The 20,432-nt window shown below is 49.2% G+C and overlaps 8 non-coding genes and 4 pseudogenes across 8 annotated transcripts; all 12 read left to right on the top strand.

The window, feature by feature from the left end:
• The first annotated feature begins 1,189 nt into the window (after positions 1 to 1,189).
• LOC141211615 (U2 spliceosomal RNA) lies at positions 1,190 to 1,381 on the top strand. The gene has a single exon (XR_012281583.1). It is a non-coding gene; the product is annotated as a U2 spliceosomal RNA (small nuclear RNA).
• A 1,115-nt stretch (positions 1,382 to 2,496) lies between these two features.
• LOC141211846 (U2 spliceosomal RNA) lies at positions 2,497 to 2,588 on the top strand (annotated as a pseudogene).
• Positions 2,589 to 3,382: 794 nt separating this feature from the next.
• LOC141211756 (U2 spliceosomal RNA) lies at positions 3,383 to 3,563 on the top strand (annotated as a pseudogene).
• A 1,115-nt stretch (positions 3,564 to 4,678) lies between these two features.
• Positions 4,679 to 4,869, top strand: LOC141212304 (U2 spliceosomal RNA). Its single transcript, XR_012282115.1, has one exon. It is a non-coding gene; the product is annotated as a U2 spliceosomal RNA (small nuclear RNA).
• Positions 4,870 to 5,984: 1,115 nt separating this feature from the next.
• LOC141211817 (U2 spliceosomal RNA) lies at positions 5,985 to 6,062 on the top strand (annotated as a pseudogene).
• A 5,563-nt stretch (positions 6,063 to 11,625) lies between these two features.
• LOC141211609 (U2 spliceosomal RNA) lies at positions 11,626 to 11,819 on the top strand. Its single transcript, XR_012281577.1, has one exon. It is a non-coding gene; the product is annotated as a U2 spliceosomal RNA (small nuclear RNA).
• Positions 11,820 to 12,934: 1,115 nt separating this feature from the next.
• On the top strand, positions 12,935 to 13,026 carry LOC141211866 (U2 spliceosomal RNA; annotated as a pseudogene).
• Positions 13,027 to 13,820: 794 nt separating this feature from the next.
• LOC141211647 (U2 spliceosomal RNA) lies at positions 13,821 to 14,002 on the top strand. The gene has a single exon (XR_012281606.1). It is a non-coding gene; the product is annotated as a U2 spliceosomal RNA (small nuclear RNA).
• Positions 14,003 to 15,117: 1,115 nt separating this feature from the next.
• Positions 15,118 to 15,308, top strand: LOC141212292 (U2 spliceosomal RNA). Its single transcript, XR_012282104.1, has one exon. It is a non-coding gene; the product is annotated as a U2 spliceosomal RNA (small nuclear RNA).
• A 1,112-nt stretch (positions 15,309 to 16,420) lies between these two features.
• Positions 16,421 to 16,611, top strand: LOC141212280 (U2 spliceosomal RNA). The gene has a single exon (XR_012282092.1). It is a non-coding gene; the product is annotated as a U2 spliceosomal RNA (small nuclear RNA).
• Positions 16,612 to 17,727: 1,116 nt separating this feature from the next.
• Positions 17,728 to 17,918, top strand: LOC141211476 (U2 spliceosomal RNA). The gene has a single exon (XR_012281449.1). It is a non-coding gene; the product is annotated as a U2 spliceosomal RNA (small nuclear RNA).
• A 1,112-nt stretch (positions 17,919 to 19,030) lies between these two features.
• On the top strand, positions 19,031 to 19,221 carry LOC141212268 (U2 spliceosomal RNA). Its single transcript, XR_012282081.1, has one exon. It is a non-coding gene; the product is annotated as a U2 spliceosomal RNA (small nuclear RNA).
• The last annotated feature ends 1,211 nt before the right edge of the window (positions 19,222 to 20,432 follow it).

Below are 20,432 nucleotides of genomic sequence, written 5' to 3'. Positions count from 1 at the left end.
TGTGCAGGGCCATTACCAGGACAGTGTTTCACTTTGTCTGGGGATCCAAGATGGACAGAGTCAGGCGGGCCGTCATGTACAAGGAGCCTCGCAAGGGTGGGAAGGGCGTTCCAGATATCCCCACCCTCCTGCGATCCTCTTTTGTGTGTGATTGTGTCCGCCGGACTTTGCAAGTCAAGAATGGCTCCGCGGGCAGGTCCATGTCTCGCTTCTTCCTGCTTCCTCTTTGGAGGCGACTCGGCTGGGACAAGTGGGACAGCTCCTTCCCCTACAACTGGACGACGCCATGGTTCTACGGAGACGTCGTTCGATTTGTGGGGTAGCATCAACTGGAGGGACTCAAGCCCGACTTGTGGAAGCCCAAAACTATCCACAAGCTAATCAGAGCCAAGGATGACGTGGAGAACATCACAGGACTTCACCAGGACACGCTGGAGACTGTGTGGACAAACGTGTCGTCTGACAGGCTGACCAACGGGCACAAGGACTTGTCGTGGATGGCGATTCAGGGCGGACTGCCCGTCCGGTCATTCATGCATGCCCGGAACCTGTGCAAGACCCGGTACTGCCCAAGGTGCCCCTTCGTGGAGGAAACATCTTTGCACACTTTTTGGGACTGCGGATTTGCACAGCGCCTATTGACTGCACTTGAGGACGACCTGAGGAACTCTGTCCCCAGGGCGAGCCTATCGCACCATTCTGTGCTTTACGGACTCTTCCCTGGGGTTCATACCGTCGGAGCCATCCAGGAGGCTTGGCGCCTTATGAACTGCTTCAAGGATGCCGTTTGGGTCGCCAGGAACCGGCTCATCTTGAGGAGGGAGAGGATGTCCATCCAGGACTGCCGCAGGCTGATCCACAGCCTGCTCAGAGACTATTCCATCATGGACGGTCCGGAGGACGAGGACGAGGACTAAACCCCTCCTCCCCCTCTCCCCTTATGTGTCTTGTCTTTCAATAAAGCTTCGGGCCTGTGATTTTCCCCTCCCCATCCCCTTTTTCCCAATCCCCATCCCTTATCACGGTTCGTCGTACTGTATTGATTGACATGCTTTTTCTTTCAGATTGAGTGTTTTGTGTAGCATAGGGGTGTGATGTGTCTAGTTAGTGCGTCGTATCCTCATGCTATGTAAATATGATGTAGAATTCTGTGTGTACTGGGCTGCGGCACTGTACACTGTCTGTTAACTTATTTTTTGTGCTAATAAAAGATATATTCAATCAAAAATCTGTTCTTATCAGTTTAATATCTGATACGTCCCCTATCTGGGGACCATATATTAAATGGATTTTTAGAACAGGGAGATGGAAAAAGAGCTTGCTCTGTCCACTCCACGCATTGACCTGGTATTGCAGTATCTCCAGGACCGGTGCACCCCTTCTTTAATGCAGTTTCTAAAATCAGAAAGAATTGAATTCAATGTTTTTTGTTCATTTTGCTTGTTTGTCGGATTTTGGGATGGACTCTTTGGCTTTGCTTTTCTTCTCCTCATTGGATTTTTCATGTTCAAAGTTGCAGAAGCCAGATTACAAGCTCATTTTGGTTCAACTTCAGCAACTGTGCATTGCATTGCCATGTAATGTGATGCAATGCTATCTTTCTAGCTCTCCCTTTTTACTTCCTTTTGGATAAACAGACATATTAGGCAAGCATTTTGGAGCTTTCACCTAAATAACTACAGGTGGTGAGATAAGCTGCACAATATAATTGACCTTTCAGTATATTGTTGCACACACACCATCTATTTAGCAAATGCCCTTGTTATCAACAGCAGCCTTTTAAACTCACCTGAGCTAACAGGTATGTGCGCTGGTTACTCTGCTGCGCTTAAAATTTCTTTTTTGGTTTGCTACAATGCCTTTTCTGAAACGTTGTCTCCTTCTGCTGGAACACTGACTTCTTTCATTTAATGCCTGCAGACTATAAAAGAGAACCCAACCCAAAAAGTTTGGTTGATTAGTCTGTGGCATTCTGTTAAACTGTTGCTTATGGCGGTCTCTGTGAGCTTCTCAGCGACATTCAGCCAGCCAGGTATCCTGCCTGCAGTAGATGGAATGTGGCAATGGAACGCTGGCTGCGCGTGTCATAATAGGCTCTGAGCCTTTATATACCTGTGCACAGCAGCAGCCACCTTCAGTCTGCTGCTGGACAGCCAGCAGCAGCAGCAGCAGGAGAGGTATGTAATCAGGAGCCCTCCTGCTAAGGGTAGACAGCTGCTCGTTCCACCCCACCCCCCGCCTTAATTGGTTCTCCTCCCTTCCAACGGTGTTGAGGCGGGTGGGAACAGCAGGGGGTGAAGGTGCTGTGTTTAAAGAGGTGGAGTTATGCAGATCTAAAACGCGTGGATTGCAGCAGCAGCAAGCCGAAAAGTGCAGGCATGTAAGGGATCTAGAGGTTGACAACATGTCTTCTTAACGGGAGTCCAGGAGCTCATCTCCACAAATGGACTTTTCAAGATCCTTGGGTGGCTCCGTAGTTTGAAACCAATTCTGGTTATCGCTTCTCGGCCTTTTGGCTAAGATCAAGTGTAGTATCTTTTGAAAAGGCGGTTTTGGATGTTGGCCGCCCTAGTAGATTGATACATTATGCACACTGGGGTTTAGGCGCTTGTTAGTACGCCAGGTGGCTAATATAGTCATCTGGTGGAAAGCATGGCCCCCCAGGATCGACGCCATTGGGCCGGGGAAGATCGAAAGCCCGAAGTGTGAAGTGCCCCAGGAGTGGTGACCCTGGGGTGCCTTAACTCACTGGGATTGGGAACCCCACTTGAGTTTATGGCACATTTGCACAAGCACTTCAAATTTTCTTTCTTCGCACACACCCTTATTCCGGGCCTTCTGGCCTTAGGATGGGGAATTTTTCAATTCCCGGTCGAAGGTCCGGGCAGTATTATACTGTGAAACCTTCACTATTAATTTAATTTCTTTGTCACTGTGTGTCCACTTATTGACGTGTGTCACGTCCTACTAGGATTTTGTCGGGATGCGGTTCCCTTACGGGTTCCTCTCTTGGCAGGTCTAGGGGGGGAGTGTGTGGCCATCAGGTTCCGCTCCCCCCTGAACCCCCCTGGCTCTCCTCTTTCGGGAGGAGAGCGTTGTTGGCTCCCCTCTTCCGGGAGGAGAGCACAGTCTTTGGCTCCCAGTGCCTTGCTCGGGTGAGAACTCGGGCAGGTGCTGGGGGTAAGATTGGGTCGCCTCTGGCTTCGGCTGGAGGTGGCTTTTTGTCCCTGTTCCTCGCTGTGGCCTTTTGGCTCGGAGGGACGGGGAATGGTTTGGGGGACCCTTCTCCTTTTGGAGAGGGTTTCAAGAAGACCAGCATCCTAGTGCACTTTTTTTGTGGCACTTGTCACTTTTTTAAGCGCACTCGGGTTTTGTACACGAATTCGGGCTTTCGAAAAAAAAAAAAAAAATCTGTTCTTATCAGTTTAATATCTGATACGTCCCCTATCTGGGGACCATATATTAAATGGATTTTTAGAACAGGGAGATGGAAAAAGAGCTTGCTCTGTCCACTCCACGCATTGACCTGGTATTGCAGTATCTCCAGGACCGGTGCACCCCTTCTTTAATGCAGTTTCTAAAATCAGAAAGAATTGAATTCAATGTTTTTTGTTCATTTTGCTTGTTTGTCGGATTTTGGGATGGACTCTTTGGCTTTGCTTTTCTTCTCCTCATTGGATTTTTCATGTTCAAAGTTGCAGAAGCCAGATTACAAGCTCATTTTGGTTCAACTTCAGCAACTGTGCATTGCATTGCCATGTAATGTGATGCAATGCTATCTTTCTAGCTCTCCCTTTTTACTTCCTTTTGGATAAACAGACATATTAGGCAAGCATTTTGGAGCTTTCACCTAAATAACTACAGGTGGTGAGATAAGCTGCACAATATAATTGACCTTTCAGTATATTGTTGCACACACGCCATCTATTTAGCAAATGCCCTTGTTATCAACAGCAGCCTTTTAAACTCACCTGAGCTAACAGGTATGTGCGCTGGTTACTCTGCTGCGCTTAAAATTTCTTTTTTGGTTTGCTACAATGCCTTTTCTGAAACGTTGTCTCCTTCTGCTGGAACACTGACTTCTTTCATTTAATGCCTGCAGACTATAAAAGAGAACCCAACCCAAAAAGTTTGGTTGATTAGTCTGTGGCATTCTGTTAAACTGTTGCTTATGGCGGTCTCTGTGAGCTTCTCAGCGACATTCAGCCAGCCAGGTATCCTGCCTGCAGTAGATGGAATGTGGCAATGGAACGCTCGCTGCGCGTGTCATAATAGGCTCTGAGCCTTTATATACCTGTGCACAGCAGCAGCCACCTTCAGTCTGCTGCTGGACAGCCAGCAGCAGCAGCAGCAGGAGAGGTATGTAATCAGGAGCCCTCCTGCTAAGGGTAGACAGCTGCTCGTTCCACCCCACCCCCCGCCTTAATTGGTTCTCCTCCCTTCCAACGGTGTTGAGGCGGGTGGGAACAGCAGGGGGTGAAGGTGCTGTGTTTAAAGAGGTGGAGTTATGCAGATCTAAAACGCGTGGATTGCAGCAGCAGCAAGCCGAAAAGTGCAGGCATGTAAGGGATCTAGAGGTTGACAACATGCCTTCTTAACGGGAGTCCAGGAGCTCATCTCCACAAATGGACTTTTCAGGATCCTTGGGTGGCTCCGTAGTTTGAAACCAATTCTGGTTATCGCTTCTCGGCCTTTTGGCTAAGATCAAGTGTAGTATCTGTTCTTATCAGTTTAATATCTGATACGTCCCCTATCTGGGGACCATATATTAAATGGATTTTTAGAACAGGGAGATGGAAAAAGAGCTTGCTCTGTCCACTCCACGCATTGACCTGGTATTGCAGTATCTCCAGGACCGGTGCACCCCTTCTTTAATGCAGTTTCTAAAATCAGAAAGAATTGAATTCAATGTTTTTTGTTCATTTTGCTTGTTTGTCGGATTTTGGGATAGACTCTTTGGCTTTGCTTTTCTTCTCCTCATTGGATTTTTCATGTTCAAAGTTGCAGAAGCCAGATTACAAGCTCATTTTGGTTCAACTTCAGCAACTGTGCATTGCATTGCCATGTAATGTGATGCAATGCTATCTTTCTAGCTCTCCCTTTTTACTTCCTTTTGGATAAACAGACATATTAGGCAAGCATTTTGGAGCTTTCACCTAAATAACTACAGGTGGTGAGATAAGCTGCACAATATAATTGACCTTTCAGTATATTGTTGCACACACACCATCTATTTAGCAAATGCCCTTGTTATCAACAGCAGCCTTTTAAACTCACCTGAGCTAACAGGTATGTGCGCTGGTTACTCTGCTGCGCTTAAAATTTCTTTTTTGGTTTGCTACAATGCCTTTTCTGAAACGTTGTCTCCTTCTGCTGGAACACTGACTTCTTTCATTTAATGCCTGCAGACTATAAAAGAGAACCCAACCCAAAAAGTTTGGTTGATTAGTCTGTGGCATTCTGTTAAACTGTTGCTTATGGCGGTCTCTGTGAGCTTCTCAGCGACATTCAGCCAGCCAGGTATCCTGCCTGCAGTAGATGGAATGTGGCAATGGAACGCTGGCTGCGCGTGTCATAATAGGCTCTGAGCCTTTATATACCTGTGCACAGCAGCAGCCACCTTCAGTCTGCTGCTGGACAGCCAGCAGCAGCAGCAGCAGGAGAGGTATGTAATCAGGAGCCCTCCTGCTAAGGGTAGACAGCTGCTCGTTCCACCCCACCCCCCGCCTTAATTGGTTCTCCTCCCTTCCAACGGTGTTGAGGCGGGTGGGAACAGCAGGGGGTGAAGGTGCTGTGTTTAAAGAGGTGGAGTTATGCAGATCTAAAACGCGTGGATTGCAGCAGCAGCAAGCCGAAAAGTGCAGGCATGTAAGGGATCTAGAGGTTGACAACATGTCTTCTTAACGGGAGTCCAGGAGCTCATCTCCACAAATGGACTTTTCAGGATCCTTGGGTGGCTCCGTAGTTTGAAACCATTTCTGGTTATCGCTTCTCGGCCTTTTGGCTAAGATCAAGTGTAGTATCTGTTCTTTTAAGAACACAAGAGCTACGATCTACACTTGACGAGAGCGATCGAACTCGGAAGGAGAAGAGCTTCGGAGCCCAGCTGACATCAGAGAACGAAGGCGGATATCGGTGGGAGGAAGAAGCTCTAAAGAATCCAGAAGAAGACGAAGACTCGGAGAAGAATCGGGCTGTCCTGTGGAATCTTCGAGGAAGAAAATCATCGAGACAAAGACCTTTCGGGGAATTTGTCCAGAACACGACGGGAGAAGAATCTGCATAGCTCCACCCATTCCGGGAAGAGTTCCAGATCCAGCTCCAAGAAGTAACTGCAGGAGGAAAGCCATGGCAAGCGCTGCGAGGAAGGCCGAAAAGAAGAGCCTGGAGCTGGGGACAGCCAGGAGGGCCCAGCCAGGAGCCGATTCTGACCCCAAGGACTCTGCCTCCACGACTGGCCAGCAGAAGGGACCCCAGAAGCCCCGCCACGAAGCTCCAGCCCTGGAGCCATGGATGCGGCAGACGGTGGCCCTGAAGCTGAAGGAAGTGGATGGGAGGGTGCCGGACATGTCCTCGGACGTGTTCTGCCAGAAGATGCTGCTGGATCGAGGCTTCTCCAGGTCGGACACCCTCAGCATCCAGACCTTCTTGACGGGGATCTTCTTCGTCACCTTCGCCACTGTGAACACCTGCAGGAGGTTCTGGGAAATGGTAAGCGCAAAAGGACCGGATAATTCTTTCTCTGCCTTTACAGGTAGCTGCCCTATCCAGAGGGATGAAAGGAGAATCACGGTCTCCATGCGCAACCCGCACACCCCAGGCCAAGACATCTGTACCTTCCTGAGACGCTTCTGTTTGGTTGTGAAGGAACCCTCTCACATCCTGAATGGACTCGGCTTCTGGACAGGTAAGTGGTCGGTGACCGTTAGACTTCACAGGGACCTGGCGTACTCAGACGGACTTCGGCACCTGCCCCCGACATTCTCCCTGGGCAACTCCTACGGCCTCATCTATTACCCGGACATGCCGCGGAACTGCAGGAGATGCGGCAAGAACGGCCACGAGATGAAGGACTGCAAGGAGGATGCCTGCAGGATTTGTCGAGTGACGGGACACAGCTCGAAGGACTGCCCGAAGAAGACGTCCTGCAACCTGTGTGGGCTGGCGGCTCATCTGTACAAGGATTGCCCCAGGCGTGAGAGATCCTGGGCATCGGTGGTTGCGACGACCCCAGCTACGGAGGACAAGGCCCCGACGACCAGGCCTGTGAAGGTCAAGGACGCGACGACCAAGGCCCCAGCGGCCAAGGCCGAGACGACCAAGGCCAAAGCGGTCAAGGAGTCGGTGGCCAAAGCCCCAGCGACGGTCCCAGCAGCTCCGAAGCAGAAGAAAAAGTCAAAGGAGGGTAAGAGTTCTGTCACCCCTCTCTCGATCCCTCCCCCTGCCACCCCGGTCCAATCCCCCCCACCCCGGCCACCCCTGCTGAGGATTCCACTTCCTCTTCCTCCTTCCCCTACTCCTCAGCAGGTGTCCTTTCCCCTGCCCCGGCAGCCACTCTCCCTCCCCAGACCATGGTAGCGGTGGAATTAACCTTTCCTCCACCCGCCGCTATCTATTCCGAGGAGGATTTTCCCCTTCTTGTCTCCCCAGTTCCAACCCGGGGAAAGAGGAAGGTGGAGGACAGCCCTGCTACTGAATCCTCCAAAAAGAAGATTCTGGATTTCGTAGGCGAAAAGGAGGATACCCTCCCTGAGCCAGAAGAGATGGAGCACATGGTTGAGACCCTGGTGGCCGAGCCAGAAGAGGAGGAACTGGTGGTCGCCGAGATTGAGGCCGCGCTGCTTGACCAGATGGAGGAAGAGGGCCTGCTGGTGATCCCGTCACCAGCAGTCAACACCGACGAGGGACCACCCGACCGGAGTGGTAACTAAGGTGTATTGCCTGCGCTAACTTTTTCTTTTTTCCCTACATGATGGCTAATATTAACTTATTTTCCATTAATGTCAGGAGCATCAAGGACAAGTTCAGACGTCAGACTATTTATGCCTTCCTTACTTCCCAGTTGTGTGATGTTTATATGTTGCAGGAATGTTCCCTTCCCTCCTCTAGGTCCTTCAAACATCTGGCCAGGGAGTGGTCCCACGGTCCATCCTACTGGTCCGGTGGGGGTGACTGCAAGTCTGCGGGGGTCGCAATTCTGATCAGGGGGGGCGCATTCACGCTTGAGTCCGTCCAGGAGCTCATCTGCGGCAGGGCTCTTGTTGTAGATGGCAACTGGGCGGGAGAACCTGTCAGGTTCATCAACGTGTATGCGTCCCCACTGAAGAATGAGCGTTTGGAGCTTTTCCAGACCCTGCGGCTTCAGCTTGCCACCACCAGGACCTTAGTGATGGCCGGGGATTTCAACTGCCCCATCGAGGAGGACGGTCGTAGTTCTGGCACATCTGCCAAGTTGGACATCACGTCCAAGCTGCTCATCGAGATGGTAACCGAGGCCTCTCTTCAGGACGTGGTGGGCTCCATGGGGAGAGGCTCCACGAACTATTCGTGGAGCCGACCCGATGGCTCACTCCGCTCCAGGATTGACTTTGTGTTCACCTCTCGGGCAGTCAGGCAGAGTAGGCACTCGATGGTCTCCTGCTTCTTCTCCGACCACAGAGCCATTCACTTACAAGGTGTCCTCGGCGACGGTTTTCCGTCCGGCCCCGGCTCCTGGAAGCTGAATTGTGCTCTGCTGGCTCAGGATGAAGTCGTGGAGGAGCTGAGAGCAGCCTACGCAATGTGGCAGTCCTACAAGGGTAGCTTCCAAACAGTCTCTGATTGGTGGGAATATGTTAAACTTGAGTTTCGCTGTTTCTTTCAGGCCAAGGGTCGACAACAGGAGTGTGAGAAGAGGAGGGACTTCAGAGTGCTGCAGCGCGAGCTGCGGTCGCTGCAGGACCTTCTTCACTGCGGCTGGGACGTGAGGGAGGAGCTGGAGGAGACCAAGAAGAGCCTGAAAAGGCACTTTGAGGAGGAGTCCAAGCGAATCATCTTCCGTTCCAAAGTGGAGAATCTGGAGAAGGGTGAGAAATGTAACTCATTCTTTTTCAGGAAACTTCATGCCGGTCACACGCCCCTGAACGAGCTGCGAGACGAGAGCGGAAACATGCGACGTGGGAAGGAGGACGTGATGAGGGTCGTCAGCGACTTCTACAGCGAACTCTACTCCCACAAGACTACCGACCCCGACGCTGCTGATAAGTTCCTGTCAGGTATCACTAACCATCTTGATCCTGCAGGCACGGCAGCCTTGGACAAACCTCTGATGGTGGGCGAATTGCTCTCTGCCGCTAAATCCTTTAGGACCGGCAGGACCCCGGGCAGTGATGGTCTTCCAGCGGAGCTCTATGTAGCGCTGGGAGACCTCATCTGTCCGGACCTGTTGGACCTGTACGAGGAGATGGTGGTGGAGGGTAGAATGCCTCCATCTTTGAGGGAAGGAATGGTCACGATCCTGTACAAGCGGAAGGGAGAGAGGTGCGACCTGAGGAATTGGCGTCCCATCACTCTGCTCAACATGGACTACAAGATCCTGGCCAAGACGATGGCGACACGACTTAAGACGGTCATCGGACGGATCATCCACCCGGACCAGACCTGCGGCATCCCTGGACGTCGCATCGCAGACAGCCTCGCTCTCGTGCGGGATACGGTCGAGTACATCAAGGTCCGCCGCGCACACGCGGCCCTGGTCTCCTTGGATCAGGAGAAGGCCTTCGACCGGGTTTCCCACGAGTTCATGGGCCGAGCTCTGCACCGGTTAGGTTTGGGTAACATGTTTTGTTCGTATGTCCGTCTGATGTATTTTGATATCCACAGCTCGGTGTTGGTGAACGGCTGGAAGACTGACCCCTTCCCTGTCCTCTCTGGGGTCAGACAAGGCTGCCCTCTATCACCTCTTCTTTTTGTTTGTGTTATAGAACTCTTCGCAGAGGCTATCCGGCAGAATGGAGAGATCAGAGGGATCACCGCACCGGGTCCGGGACGACACGAGGTCAAGTGCTCGCTCTACATGGACGACGTCACCGTCTTCTGCGCTGATCGTGGTTCAGTCGACGCCCTCGTCCAGACGTGTGAGAGGTTCGGCCGGGCTTCAGGGGCCAAAGTCAACTGCAGGAAGTCGGAAGCCATGCTCTTCGGGGATTGGCAGCCGGCCTCCTCCGCCCCCTTCCCCTTCAACATTCAACCGGATTTCCTCAAGGTGCTGGGAGTCTGGTTCGGGAAGGAAGGAGCGGCCCTCAAGTCCTGGCAAGAACGCTTGGCCAAGGTGAAGCAACGGATCGGACTCTGGAGCCTCAGACACCTCACTTGTGAGGGTAAGGCACTCGTCCTGCGTAATGAGGTCCTGCCCGTCTTGCAGTACACGGCGCAGGCCTGGCCCCCACACGTCACTGTGTGCAGGGCCATTACCAGGACAGTGTTTCACTTTGTCTGGGGATCCAAGATGGACAGAGTCAGGCGGGCCGTCATGTACAAGGAGCCTCGCAAGGGTGGGAAGGGCGTTCCAGATATCCCCACCCTCCTGCGATCCTCTTTTGTGTGTGATTGTGTCCGCCGGACTTTGCAAGTCAAGAATGGCTCCGCGGGCAGGTCCATGTCTCGCTTCTTCCTGCTTCCTCTTTGGAGGCGACTCGGCTGGGACAAGTGGGACAGCTCCTTCCCCTACAACTGGACGACGCCATGGTTCTACGGAGACGTCGTTCGATTTGTGGGGGAGCATCAACTGGAGGGACTCAAGCCCGACTTGTGGAAGCCCAAAACTATCCACAAGCTAATCAGAGCCAAGGATGACGTGGAGAACATCACAGGACTTCACCAGGACACGCTGGAGACTGTGTGGACAAATGTGTCGTCTGACAGGCTGACCAACGGGCACAAGGACTTGTCGTGGATGGCGATTCAGGGCGGACTGCCCGTCCGGTCATTCATGCATGCCCGGAACCTGTGCAAGACCCGGTACTGCCCAAGGTGCCCCTTCGTGGAGGAAACATCTTTGCACACTTTTTGGGACTGCGGATTTGCACAGCGCCTATTGACTGCACTTGAGGACGACCTGAGGAACTCTGTCCCCAGGGCGAGCCTATCGCACCATTCTGTGCTTTACGGACTCTTCCCTGGGGTTCATACCGTCGGAGCCATCCAGGAGGCTTGGCGCCTTATGAACTGCTTCAAGGATGCCGTTTGGGTCGCCAGGAACCGGCTCATCTTGAGGAGGGAGAGGATGTCCATCCAGGACTGCCGCAGGCTGATCCACAGCCTGCTCAGAGACTATTCCATCATGGACGGTCCGGAGGACGAGGACGAGGACTAAACCCCTCCTCCCCCTCTCCCCTTATGTGTCTTGTCTTTCAATAAAGCTTCGGGCCTGTGATTTTCCCCTCCCCATCCCCTTTTTCCCAATCCCCATCCCTTATCACGGTTCGTCGTACTGTATTGATTGACATGCTTTTTCTTTCAGATTGAGTGTTTTGTGTAGCATAGGGGTGTGATGTGTCTAGTTAGTGCGTCGTATCCTCATGCTATGTAAATATCATGTAGAATTCTGTGTGTACTGGGCTGCGGCACTGTACACTGTCTGTTAACTTATTTTTTGTGCTAATAAAAGATATATTCAATCAAAAAAATCTGTTCTTATCAGTTTAATATCTGATACGTCCCCTATCTGGGGACCATATATTAAATGGATTTTTAGAACAGGGAGATGGAAAAAGAGCTTGCTCTGTCCACTCCACGCATTGACCTGGTATTGCAGTATCTCCAGGACCGGTGCACCCCTTCTTTAATGCAGTTTCTAAAATCAGAAAGAATTGAATTCAATGTTTTTTGTTCATTTTGCTTGTTTGTCGGATTTTGGGATGGACTCTTTGGCTTTGCTTTTCTTCTCCTCATTGGATTTTTCATGTTCAAAGTTGCAGAAGCCAGATTACAAGCTCATTTTGGTTCAACTTCAGCAACTGTGCATTGCATTGCCATGTAATGTGATGCAATGCTATCTTTCTAGCTCTCCCTTTTTACTTCCTTTTGGATAAACAGACATATTAGGCAAGCATTTTGGAGCTTTCACCTAAATAACTACAGGTGGTGAGATAAGCTGCACAATATAATTGACCTTTCAGTATATTGTTGCACACACACCATCTATTTAGCAAATGCCCTTGTTATCAACAGCAGCCTTTTAAACTCACCTGAGCTAACAGGTATGTGCGCTGGTTACTCTGCTGCGCTTAAAATTTCTTTTTTGGTTTGCTACAATGCCTTTTCTGAAACGTTGTCTCCTTCTGCTGGAACACTGACTTCTTTCATTTAATGCCTGCAGACTATAAAAGAGAACCCAACCCAAAAAGTTTGGTTGATTAGTCTGTGGCATTCTGTTAAACTGTTGCTTATGGCGGTCTCTGTGAGCTTCTCAGCGACATTCAGCCAGCCAGGTATCCTGCCTGCAGTAGATGGAATGTGGCAATGGAACGCTGGCTGCGCGTGTCATAATAGGCTCTGAGCCTTTATATACCTGTGCACAGCAGCAGCCACCTTCAGTCTGCTGCTGGACAGCCAGCAGCAGCAGCAGCAGGAGAGGTATGTAATCAGGAGCCCTCCTGCTAAGGGTAGACAGCTGCTCGTTCCACCCCACCCCCCGCCTTAATTGGTTCTCCTCCCTTCCAACGGTGTTGAGGCGGGTGGGAACAGCAGGGGGTGAAGGTGCTGTGTTTAAAGAGGTGGAGTTATGCAGATCTAAAACGCGTGGATTGCAGCAGCAGCAAGCCGAAAAGTGCAGGCATGTAAGGGATCTAGAGGTTGACAACATGTCTTCTTAACGGGAGTCCAGGAGCTCATCTCCACAAATGGACTTTTCAGGATCCTTGGGTGGCTCCGTAGTTTGAAACCAATTCTGGTTATCGCTTCTCGGCCTTTTGGCTAAGATCAAGTGTAGTATCTTTCGAAAAGGCGGTTTTGGATGTTGGCCGCCCTAGTAGATTGATACATTATGCACACTGGGGTTTAGGCGCTTGTTAGTACGCCAGGTGGCTAATATAGTCATCTGGTGGAAAGCATGGCCCCCCAGGATCGACGCCATTGGGCCGGGGAAGATCGAAAGCCCGAAGTGTGAAGTGCCCCAGGAGTGGTGACCCTGGGGTGCCTTAACTCACTGGGATTGGGAACCCCACTTGAGTTTATGGCACATTTGCACTAGCACTTCAATATTTCTTTCTTCACACACACCGTTATTCCGGGCCTTCTGGCCTTAGGATGGGGAATTTTTCAATTCCCGGTCGAAGGTCCGGGCAGTATTATACTGTGAAACCTTCACTATTTATTTAATTTTTTTTTGTCACTGTGTGTCCACTTTTTCACGTGTGTCCACGTCCTTACTAGGATTTTGTTGGGATGCGGTTCCCTTACGGGTTCCTCTCTTGGCAGGTCTAGGGGGGGAGTGTGTGGCCATCAGGTTCCGCTCCCCCCTGAACCCCACTGGCTCTCCTCTTTCGGGAGGAGAGCGTTGTTGGCTCCCCTCTTCCGGGAGGGGAGCACAGTCTTTGGCTCCCAGTGCCTTGCTCGGGTGAGAACTCGGGCAGGTATTGGGGGTAAGATTGGGTCGCCTCTGGCTCCGGCTGGAGGTGGCTATTTGTCCCTGTTCCTCGCTGTGGCCTTCTGGCTCGGAGGGACGGGGAATGGTTTGGGGGACCCTTCTCCTTTTGGAGAGGGTTTCAAGAAGACCAGCATCCTAGTGCACTTTTTTTTGTGGCACTTGTCACTTTTTTAAGCGCACTCGGGTTTTGTACACGAATTCGGGCTTTCGATAAAAAAAAAATCTGTTCTTATCAGTTTAATATCTGATACGTCCCCTATCTGGGGACCATATATTAAATGGATTTTTAGAACAGGGAGATGGAAAAAGAGCTTGCTCTGTCCACTCCACGCATTGACCTGGTATTGCAGTATCTCCAGGACCGGTGCACCCCTTCTTTAATGCAGTTTCTAAAATCAGAAAGAATTGAATTCAATGTTTTTTGTTCATTTTGCTTGTTTGTCGGATTTTGGGATGGACTCTTTGGCTTTGCTTTTCTTCTCCTCATTGGATTTTTCATGTTCAAAGTTGCAGAAGCCAGATTACAAGCTCATTTTGGTTCAACTTCAGCAACTGTGCATTGCATTGCCATGTAATGTGATGCAATGCTATCTTTCTAGCTCTCCCTTTTTACTTCCTTTTGGATAAACAGACATATTAGGCAAGCATTTTGGAGCTTTCACCTAAATAACTACAGGTGGTGAGATAAGCTGCACAATATAATTGACCTTTCAGTATATTGTTGCACACACACCATCTATTTAGCAAATGCCCTTGTTATCAACAGCAGCCTTTTAAACTCACCTGAGCTAACAGGTATGTGCGCTGGTTACTCTGCTGCGCTTAAAATTTCTTTTTTGGTTTGCTACAATGCCTTTTCTGAAACGTTGTATCCTTCTGCTGGAACACTGACTTCTTTCATTTAATGCCTGCAGACTATAAAAGAGAACCCAACCCAAAAAGTTTGGTTGATTAGTCTGTGGCATTCTGTTAAACTGTTGCTTATGGCGGTCTCTGTGAGCTTCTCAGCGACATTCAGCTAGCCAGGTATCCTGCCTGCAGTAGATGGAATGTGGCAATGGAACGCTGGCTGCGCGTGTCATAATAGGCTCTGAGCCTTTATATACCTGTGCACAGCAGCAGCCACCTTCAGTCTGCTGCTGGACAGCCAGCAGCAGCAGCAGCAGGAGAGGTATGTAATCAGGAGCCCTCCTGCTAAGGGTAGACAGCTGCTCGTTCCACCCCACCCCCCGCCTTAATTGGTTCTCCTCCCTTCCAACGTTGTTGAGGCGGGTGGGAACAGCAGGGGGTGAAGGTGCTGTGTTTAAAGAGGTGGAGTTATGCAGATCTAAAACGCGTGGATTGCAGCAGCAGCAAGCCGAAAAGTGCAGGCATGTAAGGGATCTAGAGGTTGACAACATGTCTTCTTAACGGGAGTCCAGGAGCTCATCTCCACAAATGGACTTTTCAGGATCCTTGGGTGGCTCCGTAGTTTGAAACCAATTCTGGTTATCGCTTCTCGGCCTTTTGGCTAAGATCAAGTGTAGTATCTGTTCTTATCAGTTTAATATCTGATACGTCCCCTATCTGGGGACCATATATTAAATGGATTTTTAGAACAGGGAGATGGAAAAAGAGCTTGCTCTGTCCACTCCACGCATTGACCTGGTATTGCAGTATCTCCAGGACCGGTGCACCCCTTCTTTAATGCAGTTTCTAAAATCAGAAAGAATTGAATTCAATGTTTTTTGTTCATTTTGCTTGTTTGTCGGATTTTGGGATGGACTCTTTGGCTTTGCTTTTCTTCTCCTCATTGGATTTTTCATGTTCAAAGTTGCAGAAGCCAGATTACAAGCGCATTTTGGTTCAACTTCAGCAACTGTGCATTGCATTGCCATGTAATGTGATGCAATGCTATCTTTCTAGCTCTCCCTTTTTACTTCCTTTTGGATAAACAGACATATTAGGCAAGCATTTTGGAGCTTTCACCTAAATAACTACAGGTGGTGAGATAAGCTGCACAATATAATTGACCTTTCAGTATATTGTTGCACACACACCATCTATTTAGCAAATGCCCTTGTTATCAACAGCAGCCTTTTAAACTCACCTGAGCTAACAGGTATGTGCGCTGGTTACTCTGCTGCGCTTAAAATTTCTTTTTTGGTTTGCTACAATGCCTTTTCTGAAACGTTGTCTCCTTCTGCTGGAACACTGACTTCTTTCATTTAATGCCTGCAGACTATAAAAGAGAACCCAACCCAAAAAGTTTGGTTGATTAGTCTGTGGCATTCTGTTAAACTGTTGCTTATGGCGGTCTCTGTGAGCTTCTCAGCGACATTCAGCCAGCCAGGTATCCTGCCTGCAGTAGATGGAATGTGGCAATGGAACGCTGGCTGCGCGTGTCATAATAGGCTCTGAGCCTTTATATACCTGTGCACAGCAGCAGCCACCTTCAGTCTGCTGCTGGACAGCCAGCAGCAGCAGCAGGAGAGGTATGTAATCAGGAGCCCTCCTGCTAAGGGTAGACAGCTGCTCGTTCCACCCCACCCCCCGCCTTAATTGGTTCTCCTCCCTTCCAACGGTGTTGAGGCGGGTGGGAACAGCAGGGGGTGAAGGTGCTGTGTTTAAAGAGGTGGAGTTATGCAGATCTAAAACGCGTGGATTGCAGCAGCAGCAAGCCGAAAAGTGCAGGCATGTAAGGGATCTAGAGGTTGACAACATGTCTTCTTAACGGGAGTCCAGGAGCTCATCTCCACAAATGGACTTTTCAGGATCCTTGGGTGGCTCCGTAGTTTGAAACCAATTCTGGTTATCGCTTCTCGGCCTTTTGGCTAAGATCAAGTGTAGTATCTGTTCTTATCAGTTTAATATCTGATACGTCCCCTATCTGGGGACCATATATTAAATGGATTTTTAGAACAGGGAGATGGAAAAAGAGCTTGCTCTGTCCACTCCACGCATTGACCTGGTATTGCAGTATCTCCAGGACCGGTGCACCCCTTCTTTAATGCAGTTTCTAAAATCAGAAAGAATTGAATTCAATGTTTTTTGTTCATTTTGCTTGTTTGTCGGATTTTGGGATGGACTCTTTGGCTTTGCTTTTCTTCTCCTCATTGGATTTTTCATGTTCAAAGTTGCAGAAGCCAGATTACAAGCTCATTTTGGTTCAACTTCAGCAACTGTGCATTGCATTGCCATGTAATGTGATGCAATGCTATCTTTCTAGCTCTCCCTTTTTACTTCCTTTTGGATAAACAGACATATTAGGCAAGCATTTTTGGAGCTTTCACCTAAATAACTACAGGTGGTGAGATAAGCTGCACAATATAATTGACCTTTCAGTATATTGTTGCACACACACCATCTATTTAGCAAATGCCCTTGTTATCAACAGCAGCCTTTTAAACTCACCTGAGCTAACAGGTATGTGCGCTGGTTACTCTGCTGCGCTTAAAATTTCTTTTTTGGTTTGCTACAATGCCTTTTCTGAAACGTTGTCTCCTTCTGCTGGAACACTGACTTCTTTCATTTAATGCCTGCAGACTATAAAAGAGAACCCAACCCAAAAAGTTTGGTTGATTAGTCTGTGGCATTCTGTTAAACTGTTGCTTATGGCGGTCTCTGTGAGCTTCTCAGCGACATTCAGCCAGCCAGGTATCCTGCCTGCAGTAGATGGAATGTGGCAATGGAACGCTGGCTGCGCGTGTCATAATAGGCTCTGAGCCTTTATATACCTGTGCACAGCAGCAGCCACCTTCAGTCTGCTGCTGGACAGCCAGCAGCAGCAGCAGCAGGAGAGGTATGTAATCAGGAGCCCTCCTGCTAAGGGTAGACAGCTGCTCGTTCCACCCCACCCCCCGCCTTAATTGGTTCTCCTCCCTTCCAACGGTGTTGAGGCGGGTGGGAACAGCAGGGGGTGAAGGTGCTGTGTTTAAAGAGGTGGAGTTATGCAGATCTAAAACGCGTGGATTGCAGCAGCAGCAAGCCGAAAAGTGCAGGCATGTAAGGGATCTAGAGGTTGACAACATGTCTTCTTAACGGGAGTCCAGGAGCTCATCTCCACAAATGGACTTTTCAGGATCCTTGGGTGGCTCCGTAGTTTGAAACCAATTCTGGTTATCGCTTCTCGGCCTTTTGGCTAAGATCAAGTGTAGTATCTGTTCTTATCAGTTTAATATCTGATACATCCCCTATCTGGGGACCATATATTAAATGGATTTTTAGAACAGGGAGATGGAAAAAGAGCTTGCTCTGTCCACTCCACGCATTGACCTGGTATTGCAGTATCTCCAGGACCGGTGCACCCCTTCTTTAATGCAGTTTCTAAAATCAGAAAGAATTGAATTCAATGTTTTTTGTTCATTTTGCTTGTTTGTCGGATTTTGGGATGGACTCTTTGGCTTTGCTTTTCTTCTCCTCATTGGATTTTTCATGTTCAAAGTTGCAGAAGCCAGATTACAAGCTCATTTTGGTTCAACTTCAGCAACTGTGCATTGCATTGCCATGTAATGTGATGCAATGCTATCTTTCTAGCTCTCCCTTTTTACTTCCTTTTGGATAAAAAGACATATTAGGCAAGCATTTTGGAGCTTTCACCTAAATAACTACAGGTGGTGAGATAAGCTGCACAATATAATTGACCTTTCAGTATATTGTTGCACACACACCATCTATTTAGCAAATGCCCTTGTTATCAACAGCAGCCTTTTAAACTCACCTGAGCTAACAGGTATGTGCGCTGGTTACTCTGCTGCGCTTAAAATTTCTTTTTTGGTTTGCTACAATGCCTTTTCTGAAACGTTGTCTCCTTCTGCTGGAACACTGACTTCTTTCATTTAATGCCTGCAGACTATAAAAGAGAACCCAACCCAAAAAGTTTGGTTGATTAGTCTGTGGCATTCTGTTAAACTGTTGCTTATGGCGGTCTCTGTGAGCTTCTCAGCGACATTCAGCCAGCCAGGTATCCTGCCTGCAGTAGATGGAATGTGGCAATGGAACGCTGGCTGCGCGTGTCATAATAGGCTCTGAGCCTTTATATACCTGTGCACAGCAGCAGCCACCTTCAGTCTGCTGCTGGACAGCCAGCAGCAGCAGCAGGAGAGGTATGTAATCAGGAGCCCTCCTGCTAAGGGTAGACAGCTGCTCGTTCCACCCCACCCCCCGCCTTAATTGGTTCTCCTCCCTTCCAACGGTGTTGAGGCGGGTGGGAACAGCAGGGGGTGAAGGTGCTGTGTTTAAAGAGGTGGAGTTATGCAGATCTAAAACGCGTGGATTGCAGCAGCAGCAAGCCGAAAAGTGCAGGCATGTAAGGGATCTAGAGGTTGACAACATGTCTTCTTAACGGGAGTCCAGGAGCTCATCTCCACAAATGGACTTTTCAGGATCCTTGGGTGGCTCCGTAGTTTGAAACCAATTCTGGTTATCGCTTCTCGGCCTTTTGGCTAAGATCAAGTGTAGTATCTGTTCTTATCAGTTTAATATCTGATACGTCCCCTATCTGGGGACCATATATTAAATGGATTTTTAGAACAGGGAGATGGAAAAAGAGCTTGCTCTGTCCACTCCACGCATTGACCTGGTATTGCAGTATCTCCAGGACCGGTGCACCCCTTCTTTAATGCAGTTTCTAAAATCAGAAAGAATTGAATTCAATGTTTTTTGTTCATTTTGCTTGTTTGTCGGATTTTGGGATGGACTCTTTGGCTTTGCTTTTCTTCTCCTCATTGGATTTTTCATGTTCAAAGTTGCAGAAGCCAGATTACAAGCTCATTTTGGTTCAACTTCAGCAACTGTGCATTGCATTGCCATGTAATGTGATGCAATGCTATCTTTCTAGCTCTCCCTTTTTACTTCCTTTTGGATAAACAGACATATTAGGCAAGCATTTTTGGAGCTTTCACCTAAATAACTACAGGTGGTGAGATAAGCTGCACAATATAATTGACCTTTCAGTATATTGTTGCACACACACCATCTATTTAGCAAATGCCCTTGTTATCAACAGCAGCCTTTTAAACTCACCTGAGCTAACAGGTATGTGCGCTGGTTACTCTGCTGCGCTTAAAATTTCTTTTTTGGTTTGCTACAATGCCTTTTCTGAAACGTTGTCTCCTTCTGCTGGAACACTGACTTCTTTCATTTAATGCCTGCAGACTATAAAAGAGAACCCAACCCAAAAAGTTTGGTTGATTAGTCTGTGGCATTCTGTTAAACTGTTGCTTATGGCGGTCTCTGTGAGCTTCTCAGCGACATTCAGCCAGCCAGGTATCCTGCCTGCAGTAGATGGAATGTGGCAATGGAACGCTGGCTGCGCGTGTCATAATAGGCTCTGAGCCTTTATATACCTGTGCACAGCAGCAGCCACCTTCAGTCTGCTGCTGGACAGTCAGCAGCAGCAGCAGCAGGAGAGGTATGTAATCAGGAGCCCTCCTGCTAAGGGTAGACAGCTGCTCGTTCCACCCCACCCCCCGCCTTAATTGGTTCTCCTCCCTTCCAACGGTGTTGAGGCGGGTGGGAACAGCAGGGGGTGAAGGTGCTGTGTTTAAAGAGGTGGAGTTATGCAGATCTAAAACGCGTGGATTGCAGCAGCAGCAAGCCGAAAAGTGCAGGCATGTAAGGGATCTAGAGGTTGACAACATGTCTTCTTAACGGGAGTCCAGGAGCTCATCTCCACAAATGGACTTTTCAGGATCCTTGGGTGGCTCCGTAGTTTGAAACCAATTCTGGTTATCGCTTCTCGGCCTTTTGGCTGCGATCGTATGACTGTACCTTGATTGGTGCGAGTCTCCTGGAGGAATCCGGACCCTTTTGTGGAGGATTTTCT

This window comes from Phyllobates terribilis, unplaced genomic scaffold, assembly GCF_046119375.1.
Source record: "Phyllobates terribilis strain yellow unplaced genomic scaffold, ASM4611937v1 Scaffold_170__1_contigs__length_4071412, whole genome shotgun sequence".
NCBI lineage: Eukaryota > Metazoa > Chordata > Amphibia > Anura > Dendrobatidae > Phyllobates > Phyllobates terribilis.
The sequence above is the reverse complement of the archived record's forward strand: the minus strand, read 5'-3'. Positions and strand labels throughout refer to the sequence as shown.